The sequence below is a fragment of the Gallus gallus genome, chromosome 3, assembly GCF_016699485.2.
Source record: "Gallus gallus isolate bGalGal1 chromosome 3, bGalGal1.mat.broiler.GRCg7b, whole genome shotgun sequence".
Lineage (NCBI taxonomy): Eukaryota > Metazoa > Chordata > Aves > Galliformes > Phasianidae > Gallus > Gallus gallus.
The window spans coordinates 14,891,576-14,904,012 of NC_052534.1; the positions used below are offsets into that span (position 1 = coordinate 14,891,576).

General features: G+C 41.7%; 1 protein-coding gene across 5 annotated transcripts in view; it reads right to left on the bottom strand.

Annotated features, from left to right (window-relative positions):
• Positions 1-12,437, bottom strand: part of BMP2 (bone morphogenetic protein 2) — a 243,773-nt gene that overhangs the window by 95,098 nt on the left and 136,238 nt on the right. For all 5 annotated transcript variants that reach the window (XM_046938393.1, XM_046938397.1, XM_046938394.1 and 2 more), the window contains one exon: positions 1,836-1,942. The gene's annotated coding sequence lies outside the window, so the exon portion shown is untranslated. The remainder of the gene's footprint in view (positions 1-1,835; positions 1,943-12,437) is intronic.

Here is a 12,437-nt window from a genome sequence, read left to right on the forward strand (position 1 = left end):
TTTTTTAAGCACCTCACCCCCTATTAATCCACCAGACAGTACAAAAGACTCATTTGTGAGAGAGAGAGATTAGAGCTGTAAGCACTCAGACTCACTGTGAAACACCTGTTTCATTCAAACAACCAGAGGAAAAAAGCAGAGAATTGAACAAACTGCTGGTGGAAATGGAGCTGTGAGCAAAATCCTCCTGTGAGGAGAGCTACCAAACTCTGGATGCTGGTTTTCCTACCCTCTTCAGTCAGTACTGCAGAAAACACACACAGCATCTACAACAGAAAATTCACGTGCCTGCAATGCTGGTAGGCTCCTGACGGACTGTGTGCCTGCTCCTCAGCTCTTAACAGAGTGCAGAGACCTGCAAACTATTTACGTGAAACACTGTCTGACGTTATTTTCTTTATTCTACTTTCCTTTGTCTGAAATTTAAATCAGAAGGGCCAACACTGTCTTAAGTTGGAACTGTATCAACCAGCTCCATTTTTGATATTCCCTCAGCTCCAAGAGAGGATCTTTCCATTGACGCCTCCAGTAGGTTGTTGAAATGTGGACAAATGCTTTGTGTTTCTTCTTCCAATAGCACCAAGTATCTACCCCAATTTTGAAACATAAAATCATGAAAATCACTTTGAACTTCCCTAACCATTTTTTCCAATCATATAAATGTAACACCAGCTTTCAGCAACATCAACACTTACAGAAAGGGTCAGTAGATTGATGGCTGCTAGATTTATCTTCGTGGAAAAGAGGTAAGTGACAATATATCAACAAAAATACCAAGTGGCATAGCATGGCTCTGAGTCATTCTCTTTCTTTTATGAAATGAGAGAAAATTATACACCAAACAGATTGCATAAGCACCACAGGCAATAACTAAGGCTGGAAGAAGGCCAGGCTACACTAACAGCTGCTATTTGATCTAGTTCAAGATCCCTAAACACCCAATACCTGATGAAGTCAGAGGAAAGGCTCCTATCAATTTCAAGAGGTGCTGTACAAGGCCCAACGCCATCACCAACCAATATATTGTGCGTGGAACAAGGAACAGAGCTGACAGTACAGCAATTAAGTTCACCGCCATGCTGCAAAGCAGGCTGTGGTAACATTCCCACTAGCCATATTTCAAAATTGATCAGCTTTTCCTCTTTCCAGAGGACTCTGGCCTCCTGAGCACTGTTAAAGCTCTGAAATAAATGGAATTACTCAAGGAATAATGCACCACTAAACCTGAATGTTTATGGTAAAATCTACCGCAGCAATTTCTAATGTAGTGAAATCCAAGAATTCTGCATAAAAGATCAACAATGCAAAAACAGATCTTCAACTGATATAAATCAGCTGTTCATATTTTAAAGTGAAGGGGCTGTAATTTGCAAGAAAACTACAGCTTGCCATTTTCAAAATGAAAACATCTTACAATATCTACAGCTAAGAGAATACTCTTGCTTTTACTTTCATACTGTATAATAATAGCTCATTTCTGTTGCCTTAAAGCACTTTTTTTTTCCTTGTTACAAAACTGCAGGCATCACAAGACACTATTTAGGTGCCAGTTGGTTTTAAGTTTCACTGCTTATATATTTGTAACTTATTTGAGAAGTCCCCAGAGGAAATGAAGCATGTATTACATAAGGAGGCTTGTCCACAAGTGTAATATAAAGCACACCTTTCCTACTCCTTCCTTTTTTTTTTTTTAATTGAACAACACATAGAAACAAATGTTGCTCCGTGTGTAATGCCTGTATGTGTATGTAGACATATACCCATATCTGCTTCCACATATTGTTCCAGCAATAGTCGCCCTTTCAGACGGCTCATCAATAGCGGGCTTTACTCACCTGACGGGCAGCGTGCCACAGGCCCATGCGCTCTGTCAACGCCTCTTATCTGCTCTCATGCCTGTCTTCAGATCCGTAGTTAGCAGAGGCTGGAGCTCTGTCTCCTGCTAAACACAATAAAATTAAAGCTGTAATTAGCCGCCTGCTCTGGACAGCCAGGTTGCATTCCACATCCAGAGCCAGCGCTGGAGTGATGGGCCACAGGACAGCATGCAGCCCAACGGGAGAGAGAAGGTGAGCCCCGAGGCTGCAAGCAATGCTAGAGAGGAATGAGAGCTCAGGGCGCTCTGTCTTCAGGACGCAGGCTTACAAAAAGGAGTTTGTGCATGCAGTTTGGTTCAGGCCCTCCTGCTGGTGCTTGCTGGGCTCCTTTCCCCCACATGAGGCCATCTTGCCATGCAAGCAGACTGCCTGCAGCGTGAGGTGGCTTGGCAGGTGTTGGGGCCGGATGGAGCCACACAGCACAGGCCTCTCCTCACAGCATCCACACAGGGAGCACCCATTTCCACTCAGAAATGGGAGGAACTAGCCACAAATCCTACAGATTTTGAAGAAATTAACCACAAATCCTGCAGTTTCTGACCATTTTCAGAGAAGCTCTGTTACCAGACATCAGCAAATCGCTCCCCTTGCAAGAGCGTTAATTCCCAGTCACACCTCTGACTCCTGTCATTCCAGTCCCTCAGTTCTAACGCTCAGTCTAACGTAGTCGAGGAACTTCAATTTCAACAATGTCATTTTTCAGTCAATACAGATGATCTGTCTTAACTAGCAATCCCAAGCAAGCAGCTATGCACAGTGAATGAGCAGCATGCAATCCCACTACATACAAGTTCAAAAGAGTACCTGCACTTCAGCCAGCAGATATTAGAGAAAGCATTCTTCAGCTTTGCCTCTAACGAAGCCTTACTTCTGGCTGACCACTTGGCAGTGAGAGCCACAAGATCTGCCTTCTTTGTGTTCACAAACGTTTCCATTGCTCTACCACACCTGGCACTGCAGGCTCCTCTCTGCCAACAAGGACACCACCACTTCTCCACCATGTGAGACTGCATGAAAACCTGGATTGGAGGTCTGGGGCAGAACAGAAGGAATGCTGATGTCCCACAGAGCAAACTTGCTTTGCTACAGACCAGCTGATCATCCCTTAGTAAAGGACTATGGAGATCAGTCAAGAACTGCAGGTACCTGCAGCTACTGTTCCCTTCTGAACTCTGCCTAATTCTGAACTAATTTAACGATTAATGAGATTAAAAAAATAACACAGTTGAAAAAACAAGGATGTATGTAGAAGGAGAGATGGGTGACAGTTCACATCTAATTTAGCAAAACAGTGAGGTTTACAACAAGTAACACCTCTTCCCCAAACACACACCGGCACTTCCCTGCTTGTATCCGCCACCTTCTGCCGGATGCTGCCAGTCCCCAGCTTCTCCACTCCCACCAGCACCAGGAGGCAGAACAGGGGCTAAAGGAGAAAGTAGTTGTGCCTGCTGCCCCTGAGGTGGACATACAGCCTTTCAGAGGGTGCTCTTCTTTTTATTTGCTGATGGCACTGCACAAGGCTCCTGGCACAGCCAGCAGTTCAGGCGCTGTAACCTGCTCGCCCCGGGACTGATCCTCCCCAAGCTGCTGGAGGTGCAGATCCCAGTCCCTGCTTCCACCCAACCCCCCTTGGGCCAACAAGGTATAGCTGAGCTCCAACACAGAGAACATGTCAATTGAGGCATCGAATAAGCTCACACCTTGGCCAAATCAGGGCGGACACTCACAAGGGAGGCCAAAAGACCATCCCAGAGTCTTTCTCCCTAAGGCTCTTCTCTGAAACAGCTGCAACGTATTTTCTGTAAGGAAAATAATGTATTCTTATGCTCTGAAATGCTGAACAGTTTCTGCTGATCATTTCCAAATAACCCAGCCTGAAGCAGACCTCAGCATGTATGATTTCAGCATGCACGGTAAAAGTTTAACAACATTAGAGGCTACTACAATGGAAATTGTTGGGCATCACTGGTTTCACTTATAATAATGAAACTCAGTTGAAAGTTAGGAGCAGCTTGGTGCATTAGCTTTACATAATAAACACCCTTTTTTTTCAGTACCAAATTGCTTTACAGAAACTGACTTCAGCTGATTTTGCCTGAGTTAATCTCGACTCGTATATTTTTACTCTTGCAGTATTGCTGTATTTCATTGTTTCAACTTATACATATATTACATAAAAAATGTTAATATATACCATGTGTGTACACTGTTATACCTTATTCAGTATTATTATACCCTATGATAATATAAAATCAGTACTATCAGGTGTCACGTTTTCACATTTCATAATCAAAATGTTTTGATGCTTCCAAAGCAGAACTTCTCAGAATACCCACTTCACTGTGAGTGCCAAACTGCTGCCTGACTGCTGATGGGGTTTGCAAACTCATTTTGAAACTTAACATTTTATTTCAACAAAGTTCTACTTTCCGATCGATGCCACCAACTGCACATAACATATAGATGACTACTCTGGGACTCTAAAGTGCTCAAGAAAATAGCTCAGCATGTGTGAAAATAAGCAAGTCAATGAGAAAAGAAACAGGAGTTAATGTTCCAAATTGTGAAGGTTTTTGTTTGTTTGCTTTTTAATACCATACAACTTGGGGGACACACACAGAAAAAGATTTAATCAGCAGACAGTTCATACCTGTCTTCCTGTCGTCCACCTGGGCTTTTTGCAGAGCTTAATTCATTGAAGCCTTTCAACTTACATGATTTGCTTATATACAGAAGCAGAACAATGTTAACGCTAAGCTGGAAATTTTTCATGTTTTGTTGTTAAAGATGAACAGATCCCTCCCCAGATATCTGTGGCCTTCCCTGATGCTCTTTTCTCACTGACTGTTTCCCACTCCACCACCAGGCTGCATTACCTAAACAATAGGGCTCACAAAACATAAATTGCGGGCACAAACACAAGACCTAAAGCTTCTATGACAAATGCAATGTCCAGCTGAATATCAAATATTTTGAGAGCACTAAGCCAGAAGCCTGGTTTTGCAAAGCACTTCTAGAAGTCATTTTGGCATGGAAGGATGCTGAGGTCATTGCTAGAGTTGCCCGAGCGCTGCCTCAGTGCACCACACAGCAGAAGCTGCCCTGACTTTATCCTGTCCTCCTGTCTCATCAAGTTCTTGGTTTTCTCACGTCTGTCACCTCACTGCATGGGCAAGTCTGCTTCTCAGTGTCCAAGCCTTACACCCTGGTGGCACCTTGGCAAGGCAGGAATCATCCCTAGTCGCTTTTAGGAGCACAATGAGTAACTTGGGGCACTTCACTAATACAAACCACAGCTATTGGAAAGTGCCCTGCCATCTTCAGTATGCTGTTGATGAGGCCTTAGCACTACATCTTAATTCAACCCCGTAAATATACATTTTGAATCAAACTCGTAATGAAATACAAACCCCGCATTCAAGTATTGGTATAGGGAAATAATGCACATATAAATGTACATAAATACATTTATGACTACAATATTTTACAGACATCTCCCTTACGTAAATATACATTCGTCGCTCCGTGCAGTTTATTCACTGCGGGTTATTCCATACACAGCTCCATGCAGTGCAGGCTGGTAACATTCACTGCTTCTGCTAACAATTCATGAAGCAAACAACTATCTGCACATTCTCCTTCGGGCTGCTAATAAGGTCCTCTAGTGCTCATTTTGCTATTATTACCACACAGTCAGTTCCTTTTGGGCTTAAAAAAAATAATAATAATCTCAGAGAAAATAAAAACCATACGAGACAGCTCTTGCAGCTGGCACGAATCATCCAAACTCGGTGGGCCAGATCTTTACATGGTGCGAATGGTCACAGTGCCAAGGAAACCAAAGCTATTCTCCAGGGACCAACCTACCAACACCCTTCACTGCTCAGGCTCATTTTTTTCATCTAATAGCAAGTACATGAATCCATCCCATCCTCTGGGCTAGTAATTACAGTTATTAAGATGATTAAGATATTATTAAGATATAATATTTAGATAACCACAAAGCTGTGGTTATCTTGGAAAGAGAAATCTATCTGTAACTACTTTTCCAAACTCCTCCATAGAGGAGCAATCCCCTTTCTTCTGGTTGTTTGGTGTTTTTTTTGGCCAGATGAAAGAGAGGTGCCTGTTCTAAACAGCATCAGCTCTGATGGCAACAGAGACAGGCAGAGCTCTCTTGGACACCTGGGTCAGGTGGCTTCTCCCTGCCAGGTAAATGACACAGTGCTCAAACCTCCTTTCCATCAGTTTCCACATAATTGCTACGTCTTCTCGTTTGTCGTAGAGGTTTTTGTTGGGCAGGTCTGTTGTCCAGTTCTGCTATAGAATGGTTTACATTAGCAATTCCCCATGTACCGGGGTGGTAAATGATATCTTAACTTGTCATAGTGTGCTGTTTCAGAAAGCTTAATAAACTGGACTGAACAACAGTCTAAAAAAGGAAATAAAACATTTAACAGCCTGGTATTTCTACCCCCTTCTGCTTTCTAAGAAAGACAAAATAAAAAACAAACAAGCAGTGCTACAAACCAGAGTGAACGCACAGCTCTCCCCACAAACACTTCCCCATTAACTCAGTGTTCGACTGCATTACCTACGAACTAACATGGTTTCAATTTAGTTTCTTATTAATCTTGGGCATTTCTTTCAACTGCTATTTTAAAAATAGAAACTTCATGTTGAACATTTTAATAGCAATAAGTTTCAAAGGCAACAAGCTGCTGTACTGATTTTTTTTTTTTCCAAAAACTTTACTGCCAGATGTAAGTACTTGTGATTATTGATATTCTTTGTTTTCCCACAGGTTTCTCATTTCCTTGTTAAACAACATATCTGTATTTAAGCAGTTCCATGAAAGTTTAGTGAGGTCCACAAGAAATAACTGCTCACCAGCCCATGGATTCATCTCATCCAACTTCAAGGCACTTCAAACTGCTTAAATTAGGAATTAACCTGCACTGAACTAACCCAATAGACAGTGAAAGGGGCTACAGGACCACGAAGACTACAAGTGCTTTCATCCCACCTAAATTCTGAATTGTTTTCCAGAAGTAACTACTTTTCAACACCAATTATACAGGGATCTCACAGCTCAGAAGGACGTAAGATAAGCAATTATCTAAGGATCAAACAAAAACTGGGATGAATCCAGACTCTGGGGGTCCTCAGTACTATCTATAATCAAATTTAAATCAAGACAGTAACACTGCTGTTGTTGCCATAGATGACCTCATCTAAAGTATGGTTCGAGTGCTCTTTAGGCAAGATCAAAAGCCAAATGAAGTCAACAGAAAAACAGCTACAGTTTTGGTAGGCTTTGCTGCACATCAGCTTTGCATACAGCTCTGCTCAGCCTTGTCCCTTCCTCACAAAAAAAAAATCATGAAACCACACCACAGAAGCCACAGGTAGCTTAACCACTGATTTCACAGAGAGAAGAACTGAATCCTTCCTGAGTAGAGACAGATCTATTTTCCACATGGGAAAATATGGGAACATAAAAAAAAAAAGCAGTGGATTCCCATCCATCACTTTCTGAGTTTGGGGAGATGGCAGTGAATAGTAGCAACCCTGGGGAAATAAAGGAAATCTTCACATACAGCTGTTAAGTACTAAGTGGGTTATCAGCGATCACGCTAATTTTAGCATTTTATTAGCACTTGAAGAGGTTCCTCCCCACCCACTTCTGATAGTTCTCGTCCCTTCAAAGAGACTGCCGCTATACAAGCCAGGGATTCAGGATCCAGCACAGCTTCTTCCACCAGCACGAGCTCTGCTCAGAGCCTGTGGCCCTGCCCCCATCACCTCCAATAACTCATTCCCACCACCCTGCCAGGCGTTTCCGCTCCTTCCTTGTGCTAAATGCCAAATCAGCTGTTTATGTAGCTGTGCTCTGAGGGAGCAGAAATTTCCAGTGAGGAGATGGGAGCAATAACCTTGTTTTCTATCACTGTTTCCAAACAGTTACCAGGAGTCCTTGCAAGGTAAAATAAACAACTCGAAACTCAAGCAGCTTCCCTCATACATGCCTGGGACAGGTAAAGGGACTATTAAAGGACAGAACTTTCTAGAGTATAAGAAAAAAGCATCTAACAGAGCCAGACCCCAAGTCCACTGGAAGCCAGTGAGTAGACTCCTGCTGACTTCAGTGAGCTTTGGATCTGTTCTACAAAGCCAGCCAGCTGCAAAAGCTGCTACGGTCAAAGGAAAACATGCTATGAAGGAACAGTGGCCTTGTGGCTGAAGCACTGGCATGGTTTCAAGAGACTTCCGTTCAGTGTTCAGCTCCACCATTCCTGACCCTTTGCAAATAATTCAGTTCCTCTGGAGATCAGCTTCCCTTTCACATTGTATCATCCATCATCAGCACACAGAAATTTAGGGACATCTGTGAGAGGAAAGAATTTCATGGGGAGACTCACCAGCACCATCTCAGAGGGTATGGCTCTCCTGCTATGGACCCAATAAGGTCTATTCCCCCTGTAACCTGGTACTAGAGTGAGTGTTCAACCTGTATCCTAGTTCCCTTCAGGCTCCTCCTTAACTAGCTGGCCAGCCACTGACATGGATGGCTAACAGAGCACACAGGTCAATGCATGTTGGTAGTTTCTGCTGAGCTCCAAGTTCCTGTGTCCATCTTAAAAGACAGAGCAGCATGACTCCAATCCATCCAAGCAGATGAGCATTTATCTAACTCTTGAGCATACAAACAGGCCTATAAAAGTCAACATAATACAAACATAATTGCTTTCCTGGATGGAAGACCTGGGAGAGGTAAGCTGTGTTTTCCTGCAGAATCAAGGAAGCTAGTCAGTCTTAATGTTATTTGCACACTTGCCAGAATATCCTCCTCCCAGCAGTCAGGCTTTTGTCAGTTAAATGCAAACCATCTATTGTAATATTATTATTCTATGTAAGAAACAAGCAGAAGAAATACTTCAAAAAACTATCCAAGCAAAGACACAAATTCAGCCCCAGAATTTAAATTCTAAAATCATTTCACAGAATTGAAAGATCAAACTACAAATAAGATGCAAAAGACATTACCAACTTAACATTCCATTATTCCTTTTTTCCAAAGTGTGATTCTTTTCTTCAAGCCAGGCATACTTTGCTGGGACCAAACCGTCACCGTAGATTTCCTTTGCAGTGGTCTTGATGAGATAAAGCAGTTACTTAGGACCAACAAATCACTTCATTAAAGAAACCCATTCATAAATATTTTCAACAGCAATTAACATCCTTGTGTAAGGAACTCATTTTGTGCCACATCCCTTGATCAGACAAGACCTCCCCTCTAACATCATGGTTTCAGGAGATGGTCTTAATTTTGAAGGAAAGAAAGAACTGTGACTCTTGTCACTGCCTCCACATTAGCTATTTTCATTCTTTTAGGAAGGAACAAACAGTCAAAGGTTGGACAGAGCTGCTTGCCCTCAGTTCTCAAGCCACATGAAAAATGGACTGTCCAGTGTTTTTCTAGCTGTTTCAAAAGCCTCTGGGGAGCCAGTATAACTTAGTGCATTTCTTCTTAGCAGAGGTGAACAAAAGCACCTGGGGTCCAGGCTGCTTCTAATGCGTCTCCTCATTTTGCAAGCATTTTATGATAAAGGTCAGTCCTGGCAGATAGAGAAGATAGAAAGTAGAGCTAAAAAACTTGAAGTTGAAAAGTTCTGGATTGTTGGGTTTTTTCATGTCCCTTTGCCTCATGTTAAGAGCCTGCCAATGCAGCTAACAATATGCTAAGTTGTAGTACACTAGTCAGCTACAGTACATCTCTCAAGGCTGTACAAAATCCCAGAGTCAGTGTGGCCCCTGGTGAAGCAAGATCCAAAGCAGAAACTCCAGAGACGTTGCAGGAGGTTACTTCATGACTTTCATCCTGCACACTTAAAATATATAACCTATTAAGACATAGTATAATTCTCTATGCTTTGAAAGGAATACTCAAGACAGCATTTTGAAATTGTAACATTAAAAGACAATGTTTTTTTTTTTTTTAACAGATTTAGTTCTTCTATGGTTGAAATGAGTATTGAACAATCCAGTATTACAATGCAATAAGAATACAATATGTTGGAAGAGAAAACAGACAAATCATTTCAACCCAGTGTTAGTTTACCAATTAAATTACATCTAAATATTTTATGGGGTTCTAACCTTATAAAATAAGTCCACTAATAATCGTAAAGGTGCAACTCTTTAAGATATTTTCACATTTAAAAAGACCCTCCATTTCTGTAGGGAAAATTATCTCCCTGCCATTCAGAAGTAGCTAAATAAACGTGAGTATATGAACTGATCATAAAAGGCCTACTGAACTGGAGTAACAATAGTGCCTCAGTCTTGAAAACACAGAAAGCAAATGCAATTTTACATTAAAGATCTAAAAACAAACTCAAGGCTAATATTTTCAGGGGAAAAAAAAACTTTGATCTCTTTTTCTTTCCGGGGGGGAGCCAATATCAACATGAGTGATTTTGTACTATATTCAGGAGTCTTTATGTGGGTTAATAATGTTAAAGTTATTCCACTACTTTTTCAGACTTTTCTGGAATCAGCTCCTTGGTGAAACAGGGCCCTATTGAAGACTCCTGAATTTGCATAGCATGTGCAAGACATTTAGATTTATATTCCATGTTGGGTTGGTGTGTTTAGAGTTTACTCAGGCATATGCAATTCATTGCTGTATTGTCATCTTCACAATGAACAAGCGGGCTCACTTCATCTGCAAGAAATACAGCTTCAAATGTAGAAAATTAAATTTCCACGAGAAAATGTGTTCCATGAAAATTTCCGTCAGTAAAGGCTTAGCTCAAACGTACTGAGGTTGAGAGGTTTTGGTTTGCAATGAGCCTGCCTAGGTGCAGTGCTACTTAACTAGCAAAACCATAAAGTCATTTGAGAATGGCTCCTTCAAAAGTGCTCATCTAGCAACAATTACTTACATTAGTTCTCTAAGAAACCTTTGGCTGTCAAAATTCTTTCATGTTCAGTGATTGTGGCCACAGAAACCAGCAGACTTTGCCTTGAAGACTTTAGAAACTTCATAAAGGAATCATAATTATCTTGAAAACACAGAGAAAGGTGACATCAGTGATGAAAAACTGAATGCACTGAAATACGGAAACCAGAAACCACAGAAATTATCCATCCACTCACAGATTCCACTCAGATCAGATCCCAAACCCCACGTCAGTTGCGTGACTCACGTCATCCTTCTTGCTAGCTGGGAGACGCACTCACGTGTAGCAGCCACGTGCTTCACAATGTCTGTACTGCAGGGTTTCCCCAGAAATTTTAGTGCTGGACACAAAAACCATCTAAAGAAGTCTGCTGTCAATGGGTCTGGTTTGATATTGGTGGGACACCATAGTTCACTTCTCACTTTCTGACACGAGTAGTTTGTTGGAGGTGATGTCCGAAATGGCACTAACATTGGCATTACCTTAAGTCATATTCTGGTCCTGGTAATATGTAGGATACCTGGGACAGGGGGAAGTTTCTAGTATAATGAGAGCACTGTCCCATGGCAGATCACTAAAACAGTTTGGCTGTTATGGCTGCCAAAGGAAATGCAGAGGAGGGACTATAGCTGCCATCACCACGTATGTCAGAGCAGCGCACAGCAGAGAGAAGATTCATTCAAAGTAAAGGAGAATACTGACTCAAGAACAAAGCAGCATCTACAGCCATGAAAGAATTTGGGCAAAAAGATCAGAAGATGAGTCACTAGACCAGCCTGGGGAGCTGTTTGGACAGAGAACTCCAACAGTCAGTGATGGAGGTTTGAAAAGTTTATGATTTTACAGTGCAGAACCCATGACGACAGCAGAAGGTTGGATTTCTGTCTCAGTAGGACCTATCCACTCCTTTTCCTTCCAAATCCCTGATCCTGCACCACTACACTGAGTAAAAGATTTGCCGCTAGTTTCAGTGGGATCAGTTCAACTACTACAGAACACGTGCTTTCTGCAGGGCAAGAGAAAAGAATTCAGAGATCACGAAGTACTGATTACTTTGTGTTTTCCATTTTCATTCTTCCATTAAGAATTTAGTATTTGTTTTCTTACTGTTGCATTATGCCATCAAACTTGCCTTCAGGCCATTGGCCTTTTCTTCTAAAAGCAGTGGCTAATTTGGCCATGGAGCTGGTGGTCCAGAGAATAAAATGCACTTCTTAAGAAGATGTGGGAGATACGATTGCAACGTGCTTTCTAACTGCTTCTGTCTTTACTGAGATGTATCCACCGAAGTCTATTGGAGATTGGATCAAAATGGATTATCTACACATACACATCATGATGGAATGTACAACAAAAAAATTAAAGCAAGGGTAATGCATGTGTTCTGAACTACCGTCATTTTAGATCCAAATTAAAGTGCTCCCCTGAGTTTCTAATAACACAAGCATTTCAGATGTTCAGCACTCAGTGAAAAACCAGCTTTACTTTAAATAATGTGGTCTGTCATGAACAGAAATAACAGCATTAAAGAGATAGGGGTACTACTTGCTTCTTTATCTACTGTAGAATCTTTCCAGATCATTTAATTACC